Source organism: Pelobates fuscus, chromosome 4 (genome assembly GCF_036172605.1).
Source record: "Pelobates fuscus isolate aPelFus1 chromosome 4, aPelFus1.pri, whole genome shotgun sequence".
Classification (NCBI taxonomy): Eukaryota; Metazoa; Chordata; class Amphibia; order Anura; family Pelobatidae; genus Pelobates; species Pelobates fuscus.
In genome coordinates, this window is record NC_086320.1 from 44746640 (window position 1) to 44771774 (window position 25135).

A 25135-nucleotide genomic window follows, 5' to 3' on the forward strand; every position below is an offset into this window, starting at 1 on the left:
TAACAAATGTTAGTGGTAACAAATAACCATTTTCTATTATTACATTTTGTATTTAACGATACTAAGGGAGAAATAAACACACACCTTCCATTTTGGAACAGTAATATTAGCATACTCTGAAATGTTACTCTTCTTCTGCAGATGGTGTTCTAATACTAAGAATCTGTGTGGGACTAATTGTTCCCTTAAATTAGCCAGGCTTACCTATTTTCCTGACTGTATTCCTGTGTCAAATTGTGATTAATTTCCCTAAGACAATTTATTCAGTTATGTATAACTAATGCATATACTGTGATCAGTGATTTGACATACAAATTCTGCCTGTTATTATTTCCATCAAGGTGTAGAACTGTATCTAATATAAGGTCTGCTTTTAGATTTAGTTTAGTTTTAGTATTTGTGATAAATAAGCGATTGAGTTGCTGTGTGACTTCAATTAGATAAAAAACGATTGCTGCATCCAATTTATCAGATTTGTTGACATGTTGATATCAGTAATTAATATTGGTTATTGATACTTAGCAGATCCAAGAGATTAATCACAGTTTGGAATTGTTATTTACAAAGGGAGGTGGATATGGTATATTCCTAAATATTGTTTTTCACCTAACAAACTATTTAGTTAATTAGTCCCACTCAATCATATATTTATATTTTATGGTACACCTTTTGCCAATCTTATGTTGCATGAGTGCATGTGATCCGTTGATGAATGTCCTATATGTGTAAATCTTGTTTTTGGAAGCAAAGGTCATATCATGGTAATGGATCTATTCCTTAGAAGGTTGGGTGTAGTATATAGCCTGTATTATTTGCATTGGACTGCACTGTACATAATCCAATGTCACTTGATAGATTAATCACACCTAATTGTAAATGACTTGATAGTGCAAATAAAAAATAATTCCTAAAGTGTTTAACTATTATAAAGCTTGTTTATTATTGAAAATAATTTGATGGTGTACAAAAATCTCTACATGGAATTCAAAGAACTCGGGTGAGATACACGGTGTAGCATAGTTGTTGGTTAAGTTTTACTTTAATTGCTCTGGATATTTCATAATTATGAGATTAATAATATTTAGTATATTCTTAGGTATTGGAGGCATTATGAATAAACAACAATATTATTTAGTGCAAAAGACACAGCAATATTGTTTCTCATCATATGATTTGCAATATGTATTACTCAGAGTCCCAGGGGAAGTATTTTTCAAGTGACAAAATGTACAATTGCCCATCAGTTTGTAATAGTTAAAGTACATTATAGTGCATTGTTTTTAAATGATCTGAAATAGATTAGTGTTCATTTTAATTGCCATAAAATCCTACTCTATTCTATATGTACATTTTATTAGAGGTTTGTTGTTAAGGCTATACATCTAGAGTTCCAATGTAGTAGGTAGTTAGACAATTCTCTGAATTTCTGCTTGATACATTCAAAATATTTCTTAACATTATGTTTGTTAGTGCATTATCTATAAATTCCTGTCTCTTGTGGCTAAAGATGTCAGAGGCTAACAGACTAGTGTTTCCTCAAGGCAAGATATAAAGGGGCCACTAGGGGCCCTATGGAAACTAAACCATCCATTTATATGTGTTTTCCTGTTATATTTAAGCCCTGCATCTTTGGACCACTGTTCTGCCACTCTTGCCTACAGGTATGAAATGGTTAACTAGGTTTTAACTGAGTAGCTTGCTACAAATAGAGAGAGATTAGGACTCATTAAAATTCTTTAATATGCATTTTCTCTCAAATGAATCACAAATTAACAAAACAAAAAGAGCATTTTCTATTTTTTCTCATAACATTACTTAGTTACTTTATTAATTGATATGTGCATACATTATATTGATAACCCATTAGACATTTGTAAAGAAAAGAAATTAAGAAAATAAAAAGATAGTTTTGAAATACTCGTGACTACTGCAGATCCCAGGATTTGCCACTTTCTGCAGTGATTTGAGCCGTCATTGGAAATTTTAATAAGTGGTGGCCATCTCAAAACCTTGGTTAGCATATTTAAAAAAAACAAGAAAATAGGAAATATCTCTTCAATTAAAGGTTATTCCAACCATAAGCAGTGCTGGAATAAAACACTATTTTTGGTTGGAGTAACCCTTACTGTCATTGTCCATCGCCGCCAAAGCTTAAAAAAAAAAGAAAAGAAAGGAGAACGTGTCGGTGTTCCAATGCCAAGACCAAACACTTCATGCAGTGCTATCCTCCTACGGAGATGTGACTCCCCAGCAAATAAGTGTTTAGTAAATTAATGTGGATTATGTATGCTGTATCAATAAAACTGGTTCCAGAAGCAACCTTATAATGTATTTGGGAGATTCTATATGCTGTATGCTGTATCAGTTAACCAGGTCCAAACCAACAACCTTGGTTTTGCATCCCTCCCTGTCACAGGTGCCTCATTCTTGGAACATATTTAGTTTTGCACTGCAGAGAGCCCCAGGAGGATGGATTTCCCAAGTAAGTGGGTTAATCTCATAAGATTGCTAGTGTAAGACATGCCCGAAATGGGATATTCTGACTTTGTGGCTGGATTATGAAATGTATGATAATATAATGTAACATTATTTTCTACGTTATTGGTGGTCAGGTGTTTTTAAAAACGATTAAAATCTATTATACATATATATAGTAGACTAGAAGATTAATTTTGTCCAAATTCCTGAACTCTAATCTGAAATGTAAATTTGGAGTCATAATACTGAATTTCAGCCATGGCACCAAAAAAAATGGATTATTAGAGGCTAGCAGGCTAATATTTTAGTCACTAAATATTGTCTTTTTTTGTTTTTTTCAAGTTTAATTTTTTATAATAATTTTGAAGATTAAGCAAGTATTAAATAGTAATGGTTGTGTCATCACAAGATAAACATCTAAATATGAAGATTACATTACAGTGCATACAAAGCTACATAAAAAGACATACAACATAAAAAGATATCGGGTCAGCCATCATGATCTGGGAGTTGAACGGAGTCAGTGTCACTTCTTTAAAATAATCATTAAGAGCTAGAGCCACTTTCGGAATGTTATTATCCGTGTTTTATCTTACAAATGCATCTATGCCAGGGTTATTAATTTAAATAAGGTATAGATAGTTTATTCTTTGTAGTAATCAAACAATTTCCCCCAAATCTTATTGTAGGAACTGATATTTGCATCCTTAAATTATACCGCCTTTTCCATTAAACCTTGATATTGAATCTGGGTTTTGATCTCTGCTATAGAGGGAGATATATTCTGTTTCCATTTTCTAGCAATACACAGTTTGACAGCCATCAAGACATGTATAGTCAAATATTAAGAGAATTTATCAATTTTTGGGAAGTCTAAATGGAATAAGAATCTTTCTGGAGATAGCGTAATATTTAGTTTTAAATCAATAAAAGTTTAGATAATTCCAATTTAAGAATTTCTAATCCTGTACAGTCCCACCACACATGTTTGAATGAGCCACATTCAATATTACAACACCAACAGATATTTGAGGAGTTAGCTTGGAATTTACATATTTTCATACGGACCAAATACCATCTATGGATAAGTTTAAGGTATGTTTCCTGCATATTTATACAATGGACCGTTTTCCTTAAAGCTTCAAATACTTTTGACCAATCCTGACATGAAAAAGATTTATTTAATTTGGTTTCCTATCTAGAGATTGTATTGTATTTTACTTCTTGGTTTAATACCTCCAAAGATTTTCTAACTGCTGAAGATTTATTTTTAACCTCTCCAAAACGGATCTTGCCAAAAGGCAAATCTTTAATTATAGTTACCTTATAAAGAAAGTTTTTTATCCTTAAGTAAGTGAAATGTTCTTTATTTACAAGTCCAATTTTTTCTTTAATACTTGGAAAGCTGCAAATACCAGAGGTATCGTATAGGTCCTGAATTTTTATCCCATCTCTAACTACCAGATAAATTAAGATCTTGAATTACAAAGGGGCATTTGAGGAAATTTGATTTTGAGCAAAAAAGTTTTTCTTTATTGGTATTATAGATTAAAAAGTGTGAAAGATAATTAAATTATCAATAGGTAGGTTTTTAAAAAGTTTTTTATATATCCAGAAAAGATTGAAAGGGTCAAAGGTATTACATAAACTCTTTTCATATAAATACCAAGCTTTCAGCTTTGAATTGTTATTTCCCCATTCTAAATAGTGTGAAAACATTACTGTCGTGGATATATAATATATTCGGAAAGGATAGACTTCCTTCTGCTAATCTAGCTGACATAACTTTAAGAGCAATCCTAGGTCTTTTGTTGCCCCAAACATAAGATACAAATAGACCATGAAACAATTGAAGTATTTTCTTTGGGACTCTAAGTGGAATAGTACGAAGTAGATATTCTAATTTTGGAAGTAGATATACTCTAATGATGTTTATTCTTCCAAGCCAAGATATTTGTAATTTAGACCATTTTAAAATTGTATTTATAAATTCTCTAAAGAGTATGGTATAATTATCAGTGGTCCATTCTTCAATATTAAAATTTATATTTATTCCCAAATAACATAAAGAATTGGACCATTTAAATTTACAGTTATTATTCAGGTTTCTTATTAATGAGCTTGGTAGATTATCATGCAGAGCTTGTGTTTTTTGCATATTGATCTTATAGTTAGAAAATCTACTATATTCTTCTATACAATGAAGTGGGAATGGTATAGAAGATTCTGGGTTTGTTAAAGTCAGAATTATATCATCAGCGAACATAGTTATTTTTTGTTCCTGATTTCCTAAGTTCACCCCAGTTATGTTATGATGCTGTCTTAAATATACTGCCAATGGCTCAATAGAAAGAATATAAAGAAGGGGTGCCGATGGACACCCCTGTCGGGTTCCATAGACTTCCCTACTTTATTATTGCTACTGTACCATCTTTTTTCAGGGATATCATTGAATTTTTAATTTTATTTTCCAAGATTGCTTTTATTTGACCATGGAGGGTGTTAATTTGTGTAGCTAAAAGGGAATTTGCATTTACTTGCTATGCTCAAGTTTAGACAATTGTATATAAAGGTCTGCTAAATTCGCACCTCTACTCTCTATCTCTAGCACCCAACTTAATTAAATTACCCCTCATAACAAAGTTAGCCATAAAGTTTTGTTAGAAACTTGTCCATTATCATTAATTTTTATAAATTCTTTTGCCATATTTTCAAGATACTTCCTGTTTTTTTTCAGATGTTATAATTGATTCGTTTAGGTGCCAATGGGGTCTAAGATTGTATTCTGGGTTTTTTCTAATACTACACTAATAGGGGCGTGGTGGACCAAACAATAGGTCAAATTTCTGAACTTGCAAATTTTCTCAAATTAACCATATCTGTTACAAAGAAATCTATTCTAGAATAGCTAAAATTAACTTTAGATAGAAACGTAAAATCCTTTTCACTCGGATGTTGTACCCTCCAAATATCGAATGACCTGAATTTAGCGAGGAAGTCTTGGAACCAAATATATCGCTTTTTATGAGGATAATTCAATTGTTTTAGATCTCTAGATCTTCTATCCAATTTTGGGTCTTGGATAGTATTCCAATCACCTCCAATTAATACCCCTTTTTAAACTTTTCAAAGAGTTTCCCACAGAATGTTTGTGAAAATATGTTAGGAACATATAGATTGACCAGAGTATAAATAATATCATTCAATTTACATATAAGTATTAAAAATCTCCCTAATGGATCTTTTTCTATATAACTCTGTTCAAATTTAAGTTTATATGAACAAATAATGGTGACTCCTCTTTTTTTTTAATCTAACATGTTAGCATTCATAGTATATAGAAATTTAGCATAGTTCCACAAATTATTTTCCCTTTCTTTCCAGTGTGTTTCTTCGACAAAACACAAATCGATCTTATCCTCTAATAACATTCTATGAAGAAGACCTCTTTTTACTGGAGAATTCAAACCCTGTGCATTCTAACTAAATATTGTTTTTATAAAAAAAAAAAAGATCAAGTGAGAAGTGAACAATAGATGGAAGAAGGTGGAGCAGTTAGAAGGACTATAATTCTATATTATACACTTAATAAATATATAGTATAAATACAGATAGGTGTTCCTGCTCCTCTTGTTTTTCTCTTAGTTGGTTACTTTTTATCACATGATCTGTGAAGCAAAAGGTGGAAAAATTATTCTTTTAATGAATCGCAAAATAAATATATAATATAATTATTTTTATTATTTTGATTTGATTTCTTGAATCAGATTTTTACATTTGGCCAAACAAAATTAATATTTTAGAAAAAACACCTTAGCCAAGCTGAATTTTCTCACCCTGTAAAAGTCTAGTTGTAATAGAAACAGCACAAGAACTGTAGACTTCAAGTTGGGAGAGTGGCATCAACAGAGACATCTCAGATGTCTGTCAAGTAGAAGTGCAGTTCTAGGAAGAACTAGAATACTGTGCAGAATCCTCAGACACAGGACTCTGGTACAGGACCACAAATGAGAAATGCACAAAATACCACCCCAGGGGTGAAAAAGTCAGTTTTGTTTTATTTGGGGTTGGTTTGTTCTAGGAGTTAAAAAATATGACTTTGCCTGAAATAAGGGGGGACACTTATTTGGACTAATTCCTCCCAAAAACGTTTGTCCAAAAATAGAGCAAATTGACAATTTTTGTGAACTCTTTTGCTGAAAAAGCGTTTACAGTGAGATTATCAGTCCTACATATGCTTTTTCATATAAGGCAAAAGTTGCAGTAAATTAATATATATATATATATATATTTAATGTGAATATACAGTATATCTAGTGTTTGTTATTCATAAATAAGTACAGGTAGATAGGAGAAAATCATAATATACTATGTTTGTGTTGCTAAAGCTGATAACAATCAGGAAGTATTTTATTGGCCTAGGATTAATGCAACAAGTTCATTGACCTGACCAAAGCATGTAGCAACAAGTTCATTGACCTGACCAAAGCATGTAACAACAATTTAATTATTTCTTAATTTTTAAAGGGTATCAAGTTACCAATAAAGGAATACATTTTATGCCTCCACTAAAGATGTTGCTCACAGACTCAAATCAAGATCAATTCTCACATTTCAGTCCTTTCTACACAAAGAATAATGCCCATTTAATTTGGAATGATACCTGGACTGTTGATTTTAAATCAACAAATTTGCACTTGTTCACTTCTTCGTCTGTTTTTTTTGTCTATATTTATGACCATTACCATAACTTTGCTTTTTCATTTTGGCTAATGTAAGGCACTAATTATCTGTTTTAGTAGCACACATCAATGTATAATTTGTTGTATCCCAATAATTGTTGGCTTCTTTTTTGTACATATAGTTAGCTGTTTTTGCATCGTTAATAGGTGTATTCAGTTGTAAATCTCAGGTGCTACTAACAATCAGATGCATATTCTGTAGCTTTCTGGGGTCTTGGTAATTATCTGTTATTAGTAAAGCTTGCTGTTTTAATTCTATTCATTTAGGAACATTGCTATGTTTCCAGCTTTTTATCATATGATTACTTGTTCTCAAAAATGGGACTCGTTTTAACTTCTTGCCAACATAATAAGTGCAGTCTGAACATTTTTGTAAGTATTTGTTGAAACATTAAGAAGGCACACATTTGTTATTCTAAAATAATGAAAATATGTGCTACAGAGAATTTTACAATCACTTGCATTGATGTGCAGTATATAAGGAATCTTACATTTTCATAATAAGTGAGTGACTGATATCACTGATGATTTGGGGAATTCAAATGCATTATTAACCCCTTTGCACCAAATCTCATGTATATATCTAGGGCAGATGTATATCAACATATTCTAACCCTTTGTAAACACTCAACATCATTTTGCTTACACTAAAAACTAAGGAAAGCATATCATGCAACTTCAAAAATACTGGATTTTTCCATGTATAAGATTAGTTTTTTGGGGGTTGTCTTCTAAATGGAATGTCACTGTAGGGGGTTAAAAAAAAACACACACATACCTGGCCTCCCTCCCGCCGATCCACTTCTGAATGGTGTGGCAAGGAGGAAGAGGTCCCAATATGCCTGAGAGCTGCAGCAGACATCAGCGCTTACCACCAACGGAGCTCCAGAGACATGCCACACCATAAAAAGAGGCAGCCATTTTAAGGCAGGCTCTACCTCAGGTAGGTCTTGTTCCTGGATTTATATTTATGGGGTAGTAAATGGGGATGAGGGAGCAGAGGAAATACTACTGTGATGCCCTAGCATGCCCTCACACCACCTGCTGTATTGTGGGAGCTGTGGTCTCCCAGCATGCACTATAGAGCCATTAACTTCACAGAGTACCTTAGCACAGAGGAGGCATGAGACTCAAAAGTGTGTTCTCTTCGAAGTCACCTCTAAAATATCAAAGTTGTTCTATTTGATGTTTGATATTTGATGTTTAAAATACTGATTTCTTAATATTGGGCTAAAAAAAATAGGGGTCATCTCATACATGGGGGCTTCTTATACACAAAAAAATACGGTACTTTCATATTGATCTACCTCTTGCACTGAAGAAGCTACCTCCTATGTAATGTTTTTCACAATAATGGAGAGAGAGAGAGAGAGAGAGAGAGAGAGAGAGAGAGATAGAGAGAGAGATATGTAAATCACTTGCAATATCAGTGTAAATTCTTGGACTACAGCAAGTAGATAATATAGAGAATTGGAAAAGGGTAGAGTACTGTCTTATTAAAACAAATTCTAACTAATATCTTTAAGATACCTTAATACGTTTGAAATGTAGTCTTTTATCAATATTATCAAAAGTATGGAAACGAATTATAAAAAAAATGTTTTCCCCTTGCTAGACATTTGACAATAATATGGAATTGTTAATGTATCATGCTTTTTTGAAGAATGTCATCTGCACATCAATAACAAAGTGGGAGTATTTCTTTATAGATGAAATATTGTTTATAACTGGTGTGTGATGTTATTCTGTTATGTTATTCTATGTCACAACTAAGCAACCAACTCCCACTGTTAATCTAGCATCCCGCAAGGACAAATTAATGCAACATGAATGTGGTTAGTGAGAAGGATCCGTGAAGCTATTAGACATACAATGTTCCAGAACTTACCATTCAAATATAGTTTGAATTTTTATAGTTGGGTTTTTTCATCTTCTTTGGAATCAACAAAGGAAAATGAAAATATTTAAAATAAAAACATAGTTAACCTCAATACGTTTACATTCCTTAAATAAATCTTATTTTATTTAATATTTAATTAGTATTACTATCTCATTTCAATGTGATATTATATAATATGCTATATAAAAAACACAATATCAACTGAAGATATAACTTATTAATCCATATCTCAGGTCATGTAACACAAAATGTAAATCTTATATGGAGTATTTTTATGTTCCTTTGAGCTTAGTAGTGTTCAGAGAGTTGTATCCTCTTTTATCTGGTCCCAAATTGTAGCTAGAGTACATCAAGTTCTTCTTACGGGACACTTGGATTGGGGGGAATGGGGCTCCCTCATATCTTAAGCACAAGGCAGTGATCCTCACCTAGACAATTAAATTGCATGCCCCTGAGTAATCTCTAGGATGGGTAGATATGGAAAGGAAACATACATTGTTACATCCACTCTTGTCTCAAACATAAGGCTTCTCTTACACTCCAAGCAAGTATGCTAAAATGGGAGAAGGAAGCGGGGATCACATCAACTGAACTATAATGGGTGGAGACAACTAATGCTCTTTGGGCATCACTAATTATACACTCACATAGATGCCCACATAAAATTGATATGCTGTTGATACTTAATGCCAGTTAGGATACATAGGATATTCCCAAACTCTGCTTCACATTGCTGGCAGTGTGACCAGGCTATATGTACTTTCCCTTTTGTATGGTGGGACCTCCCCAATATGATTGCAGGCTTTTAAGTTAGTGACAAAGTTAAGAACCCAGCAGTTTTCAAAACCTATTGCAGAAACCCTTGGCGAGACCACCCTGCTAGTAGGCATTATAGTCCTAGCAGTAAGACAGCTAATAGCACTTAAATAAAAAAGCACTAAGTGCCTTTTAGACATGTGCACCAGTGAAATTTTCATTTTGTACGAATGATTTTATACTAAATAAAAATGTTATTTGTCAATGCCAAATTTCGTCCGTAAACCATTCATTTTCGAACAAAATTTGGTAAAAATTAATTTGTTTTTGTCCATTAGGATGAAAATAGGACTGCACAGGCAAATTATTTTTTTCTAAAAGCAAGGAGGGTAGCGGCAGCGCTACCAGCTCCCTCCTTGTAATAGAGACCATTCCTACACCCCCTCCACATTAAAACCTATGTGGGTCACTAATTAAATAAATAACAATTAAATACGTTAATTAAATAAATAATAGCGTGAACTTAATGTCCCAGGTCCCCACCCATTTTGGGAAAATTTGGCTCCCTTGAAGATCATTTCTGAAGCACACTCAAGTCCTGTGTAAAACACCACCATTTTCACACCTTTTAGGTGGTTAAGAAAATGTTCTTCCTTTATGGGTGATAGTGATGTATTTTCTCTGTCAGGCATTTTCCCTTGCCATGGTCTTTTGTATCAATTTGCAACTCTCTGTATTTCTCCTTGTCCCCAAACCAGCTGGCGAGGAGTCCCAATGAACAAAACAAGACAAGGTTCAAAGTGACTTCTGAGCATTTTAATGAGCCGTATAACAAGTTAAATACAGCAGGAAACAGGGGTGGTCGTTATTATCCAATCTTGACAAGATCATCTATTTTATCTTAACAACTTAACCTATAGCAAGCTTGCAGGTTTATCTTCATGTTCAGACCTTTCTCAAAGCTAGATTTCACTATAACTACTCAGTTCTAATTACACATTACTATGCAGTTATGATCAAAGGGAGAAAAACAGGAAATAAGGCCGACAGACAGAAACATACAAGATATAGCACCTGTTACACAATGTTCTATAACTCTTGTCTAGGGGTATATTCACTAAGCATTGGATATAGATAAAGTATATTATTTCAAATAGCTGACATGTTAGCCAATTTTAAACAGACTGAGCATCGGTCATCTGTAGCTTGAGCCTTGGGACAGTATAGGCAAAATGTATTATTCCCAACAATGGGTCACATGAGAAAGGGTCAAACTATTAATTAAATTACTACTATGTAAATACTATGTAGATATAAAGAAGAATGCTTTTCAAAAAAGTAGATTTTTAAAAAATGTGTATGTTGGTTATATTCAGACAATTTAGTTAATAATAACAGTATAGCCGAATTTGGATGTGACTCAATTAAAATGTGAAGTTTAATTGTGTTGCAGAAATGTCAAAGTACTATGAGAGTTATTACTGTACCAAGTTCAATTCCACCTGTTAAGTGAATCGATTTAATATTTTTGAATTAACTTTTCAAATAAATTAATATTTTTAGATAAACTTTTAAAATATTTTTTTTTTCTCCAAAATTTTTAACATATCAAGATATATATCATATTATACAAAAACATATCAAAATATTAAAAGATGTTTTAAAACATTAATTTATTATAAAGGTCTACCCAAAATTATTAAATCATTTGAAAAGCTTGTCCAAAAATATTAAACTAATTCCTTAATGGCTTTTTACAGTGATATTAACTTGTCTTATTGGAACATTGCCTTTTTTTATCTTCCACTGTTTTGTCCAGTATCCCAACTCAAGCAAACAAATCAACCTTAGAGGATCATGCCTCACCCATAACAACGTCAACTCGATAAAGTTGGTCTGTGGCAGAAGTGTCAGAGTGCCATCTTACTTTCAAAGGTTAAGCTGTTTTCCAGCCTCCTTTCTTCCTCCTTCTGTCTGCCCAACAAAAATAGAAAAAATGAGTGCTACAAAAAGATTTATTTAGAAGGACATAATAGTACAAATGTTTCTTGTTCTCCCCTTTATCAATGCATGTCATTACAAAATCAGAGTGCACTCACCATTAGATACATGACCCAAATAGACTGGACAGACCATTTACCAACACCTCCCTTGCATAATTGAGTAAAGCAGCCCCTCCCGTCATCCCTCCGCCCTCTTGGACACTGGATCACATGACGCTTTGTCCCCTTGCTAGGAGATGAACAAAAACAAAACAGTAGCAAACAGACTGAGTAAGTTAGGTACAGAGGCCTCTAAGGGCCAAAAAACATATAGCACAAAGCTGAAATTGCTTAATGGCAGAAATAACTCTGCATTCAAGAATGCTGCTGTAAGCAGAGATCGATTAAATCATCTAAATAAGGTACATAAAAACCTAAAATAAAACAATGAAAAAATTATTTACAAAATAAATAAAAATAAAGTACCAACAATTGTCTAAAATGCAGTGCTTCATGCAGAGGTAATTATAAGTAGCTTTACACAATCAGACACATCATAGAAGAACACACATATGAGAACTTCTATTCTATAAACACTTACATCAAACCAAGTGTTAGAATGTACAGTATATACTCGAGTATAAGACTTTTTTGTGCTGAAAAACTCCCACTCGTCTTATACTCGAGTCACTGTCTGCATTATGGCAACTTACATTGCCATAATACAGACAAGGACCGCCGGGCTCATTACAAGCCCGGCGGTCCTGTTGGGGGCTGGCAGGAAGCGTTTACTTACCTTTCCTGCAGCTCCTGTCAGCTCCCTTCTCTCTACTCCGGTCTGGTCAGCTCCCTCTGCAAGTCTCGTGAGAGCCGCAGGGTCACAGCTTTGCCACGGGTTACCGTGGCAATGCTCCGCGCGGCAGTCACATTGTGAGACTTGCAGGGGAGCTGACCAGACCGGAGGAGAGAGAAGGGAGCGGACAGGCGCTGCAGGAAAGGTAAGTAAACGCTTCCTGCCAGCCCCCTCCTACACAGTGCACACCACTGGACCACCAGGGAATAAGAGCCCCCCTCCCTGGCCAGGAATCAAGCAGGGAGGGGGGACAAATACAAATGTAAATAATAATAATAATAAAATAATAATATTAACCCCTTAAGGACTGAGCTAAATGTACAAGTTGTGATCAAAACAAAACGTAAACAAAACCTGGCATTTGCGCTATATGTCTGTCCAACCATAATTCACCTCTTTCATATTAAATTCACCCCCCTTATTATATATCATTTTATTCAGGGGAAACAGGGCTTTCATTTAATATCAAATATTTAGCTATGAAACATAATTTAATATGAAAAAAATGGGAGAAAATAAGAAATTTGTTATTTTTTTAGTTCTACATGACATTTTAACTGTCAATGTCATAATACTGTTTGCTTTTACTGCAATAAAATACACATATTTGTATTCAGCAAAGTCTCACGTGTAAAACAGTACCCCCTTTGTACAGGTTTTATGGTGTTTTGGGAAGTTACAGGGTCAAATATAGCGTGTTACATTTGAAATTGAAATTCGCCAGATTGGTTACGTTGCCTTTGAGACTGTATAGTAGCCCAGGAAATACATTTACACCCATAATGGCATACCATTTGCAATAGTAGACAACCCAAGGTATTGCAAATGGGGTATGTCCAGTCTTTTTTAGTAGCCATTTGGTCACAAACACTGGCCAAAGTTAGCGTTAGTATTTGTTTGTGTGTGAAAAATGCAGAAAACGCCAAATTTGGCCAGTGTTTGTGACTAAGTGGCTACTAAAAAAGACTGGACATACCCCATTTGCAATACCTTGGGTTGTCTTCTATTGCAAATTGTATGCCATCATAGGGGTAATTTTCATTCTTGGGCTACCATAGGGTCTCAACGGCAACGTAAGCAATCTGGCGAATATTAATGTGAAAAAAATTAAACACAAGCCTTAAATTTGACGCTGTAACTTTTGAAAACACCATAAAACCTGTACATGAGGGGTACTGTTTTAATTGGGGAGACTTCACTGAACACAAATATTTGTGTTTCAAAACAGTAAAAAGTATCACAGAAATAATATCGTCCGTGTAAGTGCTGTTTGTGCGTGAAAAATGCAAAAAACTTCACTTTTACTGGCGATATCTTCGTTGTAATATATTTTACTGTTTTGAAACACTAATATTTGTGTTCAGCAAAGCCTCCCGAGTAAAACAATACCCCCCATGTACAGGTTTTATGGTGTCTTGGAAAGTTATAGGGTTAAATATAGTGCTAGCAAATAAAATTCCTTATACTTTCGTCATTGGGTTGTCAGGCAGGTCCCGCTAATTGTAATTAATTAGGATACCTAATTATGTAAAAATATTACATAAATATATGTGTAGAATTAATATATGTATATATATATATATATACATATGTGTATATATATATATATATATATATATAATTTTTTTAAAATATTTTTATTTATATGTAGGTATATATAGTGATATATACGTATATATTTATGTATATAGATTTATATATATATTATTTCGTTCTATGTGTATTTTGATATAAATATATATATATATACATATCTATATATATATATATATATATATATTGATATCACAATACAGTTAGAACGAAATAACACACATCTATATATTTTTTAATTATTATTATTATTTTTATTTTTTTTACGTATTTACATATTTTTTTCTATTATATATAAATATATATATAACAATAATTATATATATATTTAATCAATATCAGTCTACGTGTAATTTGATATTAATATATATATATATTAATAGTAAAATACACCTAGACAGTGTATGTGTGTGTGTGTGTGTATATGTGTATATGATCTAAGTATATAATTTTGTTTTACACTTATTTTAACATTTGTTTATTTTATTTCCAGCCAGTAGGGGGACTAACTATCATTACAGTTAGTCCCCCTGCTGGCAATGCCTGAGCCAGCTAACCCGGCCATGTGATTGTGAGGTCCTCACAAGGACCTCACTCTCACATGGCCAGGGGGGCCCCCAGGAGTGAGGATCTGCTGCAGGTGGCTCCCTGGGAGTCCCCCCAACCGCGATCGCCGGCGTGGGATCGCCGGCGACCGTGTAAGTAACAAAAAAAAACGGAGGGCGTACAATTACGCACGGCGGCGTTTAGAGACGCTTAAAATAGGGCGTAATTGTACGCCCTCTGGTCTTAAGGGGTTAAAAAAATAATAATAAAATAAAAATAAAATAATGTAACAAAAAAATATTAAAATAATAATAATAATAAAAAAATAAAAATGCCCACCCCATCAAGGCTCTGCATCACATACACAAACACACTCTGCATCACACACACACTCTGCATCACACACACACACTGCATTCATGCACACACACTGCACTCATACACACACACACTGCACTCATACACACACACACTGCACTCATACACACACACACACTGCATTCATACACACACACTGCATTCATACACACACACACACTGCATTCATTATATACACACACACTGCATTCATTATATACACACACTGTAAATAAATATTCAATTAATATAATTTTTTGGGTGATATAATTTTATTTAGAAATTTACCAGTAGCTGCTGGTGAATTTCCCACCCTAGTCTTATACTCGAGTCAATACGTTTTCCCAGTTTTTTGAGGTAAAATTAGGGGTCTCTACTTATATTCGGGTCGACTTATACTCGAGTATATACGGTAAGTATAAATACCAAATATATGCAAAAATCTACAAGGTCCCTCCGTACCCTGCAAAGAGTGGAGGAAAAGAAAGAGGACCTAGAGGTCCCATCCCTAACAAGAGGAATATCTGGCAGTAATAAAGAGAAGGTTTAATCCAAAGCCAAAGCACATAGAAAACAGTCATACCAACACACTAGTATGCATAAAGATATAATTCAAAAACATATAATTCAAAAAAGACACCTTTCAGTGGGTATCATATGGAGAATCTAGAGCAGGCATAGGCAACCTTCGGCATTCAAGATGTTTTGGACTACACCTCCCATGATGCTTTGTCAGCATTATGGGTGTAAGAGCATTATGGGGGATGTAGTCCACAACATCTGGAGTGCCGAAGGTGGCCTACCCCTGATCTAGAGGAACCAGTGCCATTCAAGAATCTCATTAAGACAATGAGGTGACACTGTGTCCAGTAGATGCATTCAGCGAACTTTCCTCTGCAATAATTGTAGACTATGCTAACGTAATGACAGGAGGCAAATATTTTTCATAACATTTCTTTACTTAAAACTCCAGCAGCAAAGATCAATCAAAAGTTTAAACCAATCAAAACAATCAATATCCAGCCTTGATCTCCTAGACTCCTCCTCTTTCTTTGAAGCAAATTAACTGTAACAAATGAAGAACCACCGACATATACAAAATCAGAAATCCGGAGAAGAAATCCAAATCAAACCAAAGTTGAAATACAATCGAAAATCTGAAGAGAAGTCACACTAAAAACAACAGAAATAGGTAAAAGGCAAGTGTAATGACAAATTGCCAGAAGTGGCTTGTGGCCCGGCCTCTCTGCCGACCAGCCCTCCCCAAAACACCCCTTGCAGGAGGTGGTCTGAAGACCTACCATAATTACAAATGGGCTTTATTGAGGGTCATGAAAAGTAACACATGCCTCTTTAGTTCAGCAATGAACGAGCCATTAAATAAAAGGCCATTGGCCAATGGGCCCAATTCTTTGGTAGCCATATTCATGGGTTTAGCATCAATTTTCAACAGAGCCGCTCTGCGTCTCTCTGTGCAGAGAGCGGAATTGGTGTTGCCTAGTAGACAGATGCTACATTGAGCCCATTCGCTGACATCGTGCAGATCCAGTTGGGTACCCTGGGAAAGCGCCAAATCAGCAAAGTATAGGTTCTTTTCTCAAGTGTGATTGCCATCTTATCAGGTAGGGAAGGATGCAGGCATTCTGCTCTTAGTCTAGCCCTGACCTCCCAAAGGGTTGTGCTTTCAAAAGTGTGCAAGTTGCGCCAAATAATTGCGTAGGCTCCACTCCGAAGACCTTGGTTGTCGTATGGAATGTGCAAAGTACTCTTTAACATATTTGGAGTCTGTGGGAGACAGGTCCTGCCAATCATCATCTCCCTCAGATGTGGAATCATCCGCCGGCCACTCATCCAGGATGTTAAGTGCAGTAGAGGAGTAATCCTCATCACCGGGGGAAAGCATCGGAGGGGACGGCTCCTGTATTGTCACATGTTTGGAATGTTTGAACGGTTCCTTCCCTTTAGGCTTGGCAGTTGCAGATGAGCCCTTCCTGTGACATTTGGTGTTGAAAGGGAGACCCCTAGTTGAGAACTCCGAGCCACCTGCGTCAGCGTCCCGTGGTGGGTTCATTCTCGTGGTTAGAGCAGGTACCTCAGAAGGAGCATGCGTGAGCATTTTAGAGAGGGCTTTCTCTGCAAAAGCTGTGACGGCAGCATTAATCATGGACTGGAAGTCCTGAGTCTCTGGTGGTGAGTCACTCATGGTAGAGTGTCTGTTGTCCTATGGATGAGAGGACATCCTATGGATGAGAGGACAGGCAATTCAGAGCCTAACGGAGATTCCCCTCCGTAGTACAATCAGGGTATGCCCAGTTAAGAATAGCGCCAACCACAGGGACACATGAGAAATAGTGTCTGAAATAATATTGTGAGGGTTCATCCTTCACTGCCAGTCATGTTGAGTGGTTATAATGTCAGGGACTGACAACCTGAAGTAGGGGTAGGTACTGAAAGTCACCAGTATGTCAGTGATCAACCCTTATACCCCAGTACAGGGAGGTACCCAAATTGCCATGGCAGGTTCTGTGCAAGTGTTTTAATCCCAAATGGGTTATGGTACCATGTAATGCTCCCAGTAAATGGGTAGAAATAGAGCTCACCCTAAATGTACTACAGTGTCCACCCCTGTGTGCAGTAATGTTATACAGAGTGCACAAATGAGGTAAATACAGTTGGCAACACATGTATACAATATATGGCAGAGGAGTATATTCATTGAATAGATTTAAATGACGTGTGAAACAAAATCCTTACTGGCAGGATTTAGATTGTAAGGTAACTAGGTGCTTCAGGCAGCTTCAGGCAGCCTGAGTCAGATAGATGTCCCTTGTGGAATGATTGTGAACCCTTTGACAGCAGGAGGAGTAAGAGTTTGCACAGCAGAACTGCGGTTTACAGCGGTAGTCAGCCTGAAATGAGAGGAATGAAAAAAATGGCCATCGTGAATCTCGCTCACAGTGAGATCCCAGATGGGTGCCGCACACAAGGACCTGCAAAATTAAATCCCCGCTACTCCACATTCACCTAACCCGGTGAATGTGTCCTGACACAAGCAGCCCAGGCAAAGCAGAATTGTGCAGCAGCACGGCCGCAACGGCCGCGGGCGGGAAGAATAAGTGAAGGAAGCCTGACAGGGCTGCAGGACAGAAAGCAGACCCAGATACTAATAAAAAAGAAATAAATTAGTAAGGGGTTAGAAAAGTGGCTAAGGAGGATAGGATAGCAAGGACACAGAATATGAAGTGCAATAATACCTTAGAAATAAAGACAATATATCAAAATAAACCATATAAATCAAGAGAGAATTAATACTCTGACCTGTGCCTAACAGGAGCAGCAAAGAAAGAGGAGGAGTCTAGGAAATCAAGGCTGGATATAGTTCAAGACTGTTTGTTTTGATAGGTTTAAACTTTTGATTCATCTGTGCTGCAAGAGTTTTAAGTAAAGAAAGTTTACGTAAAATATCATGTGGTAAAATCTTTTTTCTCTATCACCACCCCTAAGGGTTAGTTCAACCCTCTCAGGATTCTTGTACCACAGCTGTGATACAGTGAGTCTCATCTCCCAAAAGTTACGTGCGACTGGTGTGTCTGCAGTTTCATTACAAATTGAGGTTTTGTGTTGAGAGAAGCGATCTTTAAAATCACAAATGTTTTTTTCCCACATAGCCCAAGCCGCACAGACATCCCGTCTGTCCCAGTGTCAGGAGAGCGATAGGCTGAGTACCACCCATTGAGATAATTAGTATGTGCTCTGGATATTCATTTATACTATTTCTAATATAGCATCTCACTAAATTAATTATTTTCAAAGAATATTAAATTATTATTTCAGTGTCTGTGAAAGGTAAGTATCATTTAAGCAGGAATTTGATCTTTGTGTTGTATTTCAAAAAAGCACATTTTCTTTGCATTGTACATTAAATGATATAAAGTAGAGGTATTAAAAGTTAGAAAGAATTGTGTGACATTTTTTTTAAATTTCATTGGAAACTTTAGATCTTTGATACAGTGTAGGAGGAGAACAGAAAGGGAAATGAGTTAAAAGTGTACATATTGTTATTTTTTTCTGTCTGTGTGTGACTCATAAGACAATTTGGGAACAGATGTTTGTTTTTTTTATACAATTTTCCTGATATGTTATCTTTTAGAGATTCAAATCTTCATTTTTATAATAGTATGACATGCAAGAGCTGTATCTGGTCACGTCTTAGTCATACTGTGCTTTATTTATTTATTTTACAGCTGTCATGGCTGCTTTATATAAAGTTGACCTTGATATTTACAGACTAAATCAAACTGTGAAGTTTATGAAAAGCCAAACATGAATAAAGCAGATTATAAGATACAGCAGCTTTTTTGATGCCATTGTTGCTCACGTCTTATATGTGAAAAAGGTGATGTTATAGCGGGTTTAGCGATAACAACTTCTGTACTCATGCTATTAGTACATTTTATTTCTCTCGAAAAACGGAAAAGTCATAATCTGATAGAATAAACTGTCGGGATCATTTCCAAACTACATAGTTGATTATATAATAGAGAATTAAAACATATTTTACATAGAGAATTAAAACATATTTTATTCAGGATTAACAGGATTAACAGGATTAAATTAAATCATTTACAGTGTATTTTGCTTATATGTTATATATGTTCACAAAATTGATCTCCTACTCATTACTGTGGATGTGAAAAAAACATACCTTTTTGGCAAACATTTAACTATTCCTCTTGTTTTACAGTTAAAAGTAAAAACAATGTTTTATTCCCATAATAGTATTGTGGAAAACTGATAAAAATGAAATAAAAACATAAAAGATTTTATAAATTTATTAACAAGATTTATGCAACCCCCTCAATAAAAAGCAAACAACTACACAATATAAGTAAAAAAAAAATAAATGTTAGTCATGATTGTTTCTCCGAATCCAATGGTTTAAACTCTCTCATTATATATAAAAAAAAAAAAACAACATGTTCTATGGATGGCTATGGATCAATTTAATGTAGTAGGTGGACCTACATGCCGTCATCATAGATTGGAAACCCCGGTTACAATTGCTGGAAGAAAAGTCCAGTTTCCATGGCATCCAAAGTGATCATGAAAGCCTCAAGTAAGTGTCAGAAAGAGGCACGATCCTTTTTTTCACACAGCTTTTTGGTTATGTGATTACATATTTTGCAATGAGTTTATTTTAATGGATACATTTTTAAATGACCGTTTTTTTCAGTAATCATGTTCATGTGCTTGACAGGTCAACGCACATGTAAGTACTTGTCCTTAATGGGTTCAAGGTAAATCCATCTCACCTTAATCAACCAGCTGATGACGCTGATATTTCTTCAGGTCATTCAACTTTAGGGGGCCTGGGCTTCATGGCAACACTAGACTATTACAAAATGTTGATTCTTGGAAGGGGGCCAGGCTTCATGGCAACATGAGTACCTGACATACACACTAGACTATTACAGTGTGAAAAATGTTGATTCTTGAAAGAGGGCCAGGGCTTCATGGCAACTGGACATGCCTATTCTGTGCGCTCCAAACCCAGAATTTATATTCCTCCGTGTTCGTGATAATCTGCCACCAAAATATCAAAAACACATGATTTCTCTGATGCTGGAGCCAGTTGGGGTGCCTCCAATCAATCATCTTGATAGTATCTTGACAGAGGTCCCAGTGAGGCTTAGTGTCTACCGGACAGGTGAAGTGGCCGATCTTCCACTCCACGGCCTTACCTTCTAGTCCTGCCACCCCACCCTGAACTGGTGGGGGTAATCTCAGTACCCATTGGCTAGTCCAATGCACCAGTGTGAAATCTGGCTGCTGAACATGACTAAGCTCAATCTCGCAAGAAGGTGGCATCACCTTTAGGATGGAGATGAGTAGAGTGAAAGGCAGATTGGGTCTGCTACGGGGCACTAACTTAATGCAAGCATGAATATCCTACACTACTAGCCCACCTGGGCAGGAGGCCATCACTGGCAAATGCTTACCGCATCGTCCACACAGATGGAAGACCAACAGGCATCGGCAGCAATGTACCACCAAGGCCTTCTGGCTTTTCTCGTAAGGGTAAGAACTTGGACTCTATGAGGACCCAGGTCCATGGTTAAACGATGCAGGCCCACAGACTGGCCAGGGCTGCAGGGATGTGCAACTGTAGTCATCATGATTTATGTAGTTGTTTCAAGCTTATATAGGGTTGGTTTAGTTGTGCTCTTTAATTCTAAGTTTTTGCATTTGCACGTTTTGTTTGCCTTTTTCTTTATTTTTGTTTAACACATTTCTCAGTACAGTGCATTATTACTAGACTGACTCGGTACCCAGTGTTGTTCAATGCTATGTGATAGTCTTGAGCATCAGTTTTTCTATTTTAGTTTGTGTTATCATAAAATTAGCTGTTTGCTTTATCATCTACTGTATGAATATAGACTTTGGGGATCGCCAAGACTCTGTTGCCCAGCAACAGTCTGTACAATGATGCAGGGCCGGATTAACATAGGGGATGATGGAGCTGCAGCTCCAGGCCTATGCCCATGGAATGGATTTAAAAAACAAAAAAAAATGTTCTACTCTTCACATGCTCTTTCTTAAGTATGGAAACTTAAGAGGGATGTAGAGGAACAAAACATGTGTAGACTGGCTGACAACGCAATTAGTTAAGGTAAAGCTGACTTTGCGCTCTATGCAACCACTCTTGTTACTTCAGTCTCTCTAACACTGTGGCATGTTCCCTTTCTTCTATACTCACTACATACACATTTTCTCTGTCCCAGACTATATACCAGAAGATTCTGGCTGCTAATAAGAAGGTAAGGAGAGGAGCGGACAAGTGAGTGCTAGGGGACAGTACTTATAAAATGTGGAGCGAACACATCATTAGACGCATTTATGCCAAGTTCAGGGTGCTGTCTATATATTATGCCCTCAGTTGGCAGCCTTATTGGCAGGCAGCTTGAGATGCATTCATGCTAGGCTGACCATATAAGTATTTGGGCACACATGCCCCTTTTTAGGCATGTTTTCCCCTTTGGACTGCTCTGGTTACGTGATTCGCATCAGTGACCGACCTTTTTACCCCAGCCTACCAACATCCTGCTTCACTGGACACTGCTGTAAGGGGTTATGGATTTACTTGAAAGATGAAAGCAAAGGATTAGCATAGGGTATGTGTTTTTGCATAGCTGCAGCTAGTGAGTTTCCCTCCAGCACCACCTCCACCGGACACATGATGCTTGGGAGGTATGACTATTTTAGTGTTTTTGGTCAATAAGATTCTGTAATTAGCCCCATCATTACTGTCAGCACCAGGCCCAATAAGCTCTTAATCCGGCCTGCACTGATTGTAGTCTCAGATGATGTCACACTCGTCCTGAAGCAGCGGTGCTGGGTCTGAAGCTGGAGGAGCTGGTGTTTGGTTAGTGGAGTTTTTTTTTCACTTCCTATATATTTGCACTGTTACATTGATAAAGGGACAGGGGTCCTGAAACCTTTGTATTTTGCCATTATCTTCCCTGTGCAGCGGGTGGGGGCTCTAAAATTCACAATAGGGGGCCCTAAAATAATCAATAAGGGGGGGACCTACTGTCCCCCCCGGCCCCCACCCCTGTGCGGCGGGTGGGGGACCTAAAATTCACAATGGGGGGGACCTACTGTCCCCCCCCGGCCCCCACCCCTGTGCGGCGTGTGGGGGCCCTAAAATTCACAATAGGGGGGACCTACTGTCCCCCCCCGGCCCCCACCCCTGAGCGGCGGGTGGGGGCCCTAAAATTATCAATAAGGGGGGGGACCTACTGTCCCCCCCCCGGCCCCCACCCCTGAGCGGCGGGTGGGGGCCCTAAATTTATCAATAAGGGGGGGACCTATTGTCTCCCCCGGCCCCCACCCCTAAGCGGTGGGTGGGGTCCCTAAATACAAAGGGGGGGCCCTAGTTAACCCTTCCCCCCCCCCAAAAAAGTATCTCCCTACATACCCCCCTCACCCTAAAAATAATGAGGGGGGACCTTTAACTAAAAACCTGTAAAAAAAACAAATGAGCTAAAAACAACTTACCATTCAATGTTTTCTTTCTTCTAAAATCTTAAAATCTTATTTTTTCAGCCCCAAAAAAGGCCAAATAAAAAGCCATAATAACCGACGCAATAATAATTAAAAAAAAAACGAGCGCAAAAAAATTATCCATCTTCACCCATGGAGGGCTCCGCGCAGACTGAGCTCCGCCTGGCAGGGGAAGGCTTATAAAGCCTTGCCCCGCCCTGCAATTAGGCTAAGAACACTCTGATTGGTGGGTTTAAGCCAATCAGAGTGCTCTTTGTCATTTTACAAGCGTGGGATAGTTCTTTGGAATTTTCCCACGTTTGTAAAATGAAACAGAGCACTGTGATTGGATGGCTTGAAATCCATCCAATCACAGTGCTCTGTGTCATTTTACAAGCGTGGGAAAATTCCAAAGAACTTTCCCACGCTTGTAAAATGACAAACAGCAATCTGATTGGCTTAAACCCACCAATCATAGTGTTCTTAGCCTAATTGCAGGGTGGGGCAAGTCTGCGCGGATCCCTCCATGGGTGAAGATGGATTATTTTTTTTTTTTATTGCGTCGGTTATTATGGCTTTTTATTTGGCCTTTTTTGGGGCTGAAGAAAGAAGATTTTAGAAGAAAGAAAACATTGAATGGTAAGTTGATTTTAGCTCATTTTTTTTTTTTACAGGTTTTTAGTTCTAGGTCCCCCCTCATTATTTTTAGGGTGAGGGGGGTAGGTAGGGAGATATTTTTTTTTTGGGGGGGCAGGGTTAACTAGGGCCCCCCCTTTGTATTTAGGGCCCCCACCCACCGCTCAGGGGTGGGGGCAGGGGGGGGACAGTAGGTCCCCCCCTTATTGATAATTTTAGGGCCCCCACCCGCCGCACAGGGGTGGGGGCCGGGAGGGGACAGTAGGTCCCCCTTATTGTGAATTTTAGGGCCCCCACCTGCCGCACAGGGGTGGGGGTGGGGGGGACAGTAGGTCCCCCCCCTTATTGATAATTTTAGGGCCCCCACCTGCCGCACAGGGGTGGGGGCCGGGGGGGGACAGTAGGTCCCCCTTATTGATAATTTTAGGGCCCCCACCCGCCGCACAGGTGTGGGGGCCGGGGGTGGGCAGTAGGTCCCCCCCTTATTGATAATTTTAGGGCCCCCACCCGCCGCACAGGGGTGGGGGCCGGGAGGGGACAGTAGGTCCCCCCTATTGTGAATTTTAGGGCCCCCACCCGCCGCACAGGGGTGGGGGCAGGGGGGACAGTAGGTCCCCCCTTACTGAAAATTTTAGGGCCCCCACCCGCCACACAGGGGTGGGGGCCGGGGGTGGGCAGTAGGTCCCCCCCCCCCTTATTTTTAATTTTAGGGCCCAAACCCGCGGCACAGGGGTCGGGGCCGGGGGGACAGTAGGTCCCCCCCTTATTTTTAATTTTAGGGCCCCCACCCGCCGCACAGGGGTGGGGGCCAGGGGGGGGAAGGAGAGTAGGTCTCCCCCCCCTTCAACCACTATTGTGGCCAGAACGTGTCCCTGTGGGTTTGGGCTTCAGCTGTCAGCGGAAGCCACGCCCACAGCAGTGCTGACAGCCTCAGCACACAAAGCGCGTTCACAGTGCTTTGTGTGCTGATAGCCCGTCTGAAGTATTCACCCAGAATGCATCAGACGTGAGGCCTTTTTAGGGCCTCTGAACTCGGAAGTCCCTCTGGTGGCCGTCTGATTGACTGCAACAAGAGGTGTTCCAAGTTTCCAATGTAAACACTGCATTTTCTCAGAAAATACAGTGCTTACAAGAAAAGGCTCCGGGTAGCTGTAGCACTCACCTGAACAACCTCATTAAGCTGAAGTTGTTCAGGTGACTATAGTGTCCCTTTAAGCATATTTCTGGGGAGATTTTCCCAGGAGTAGTC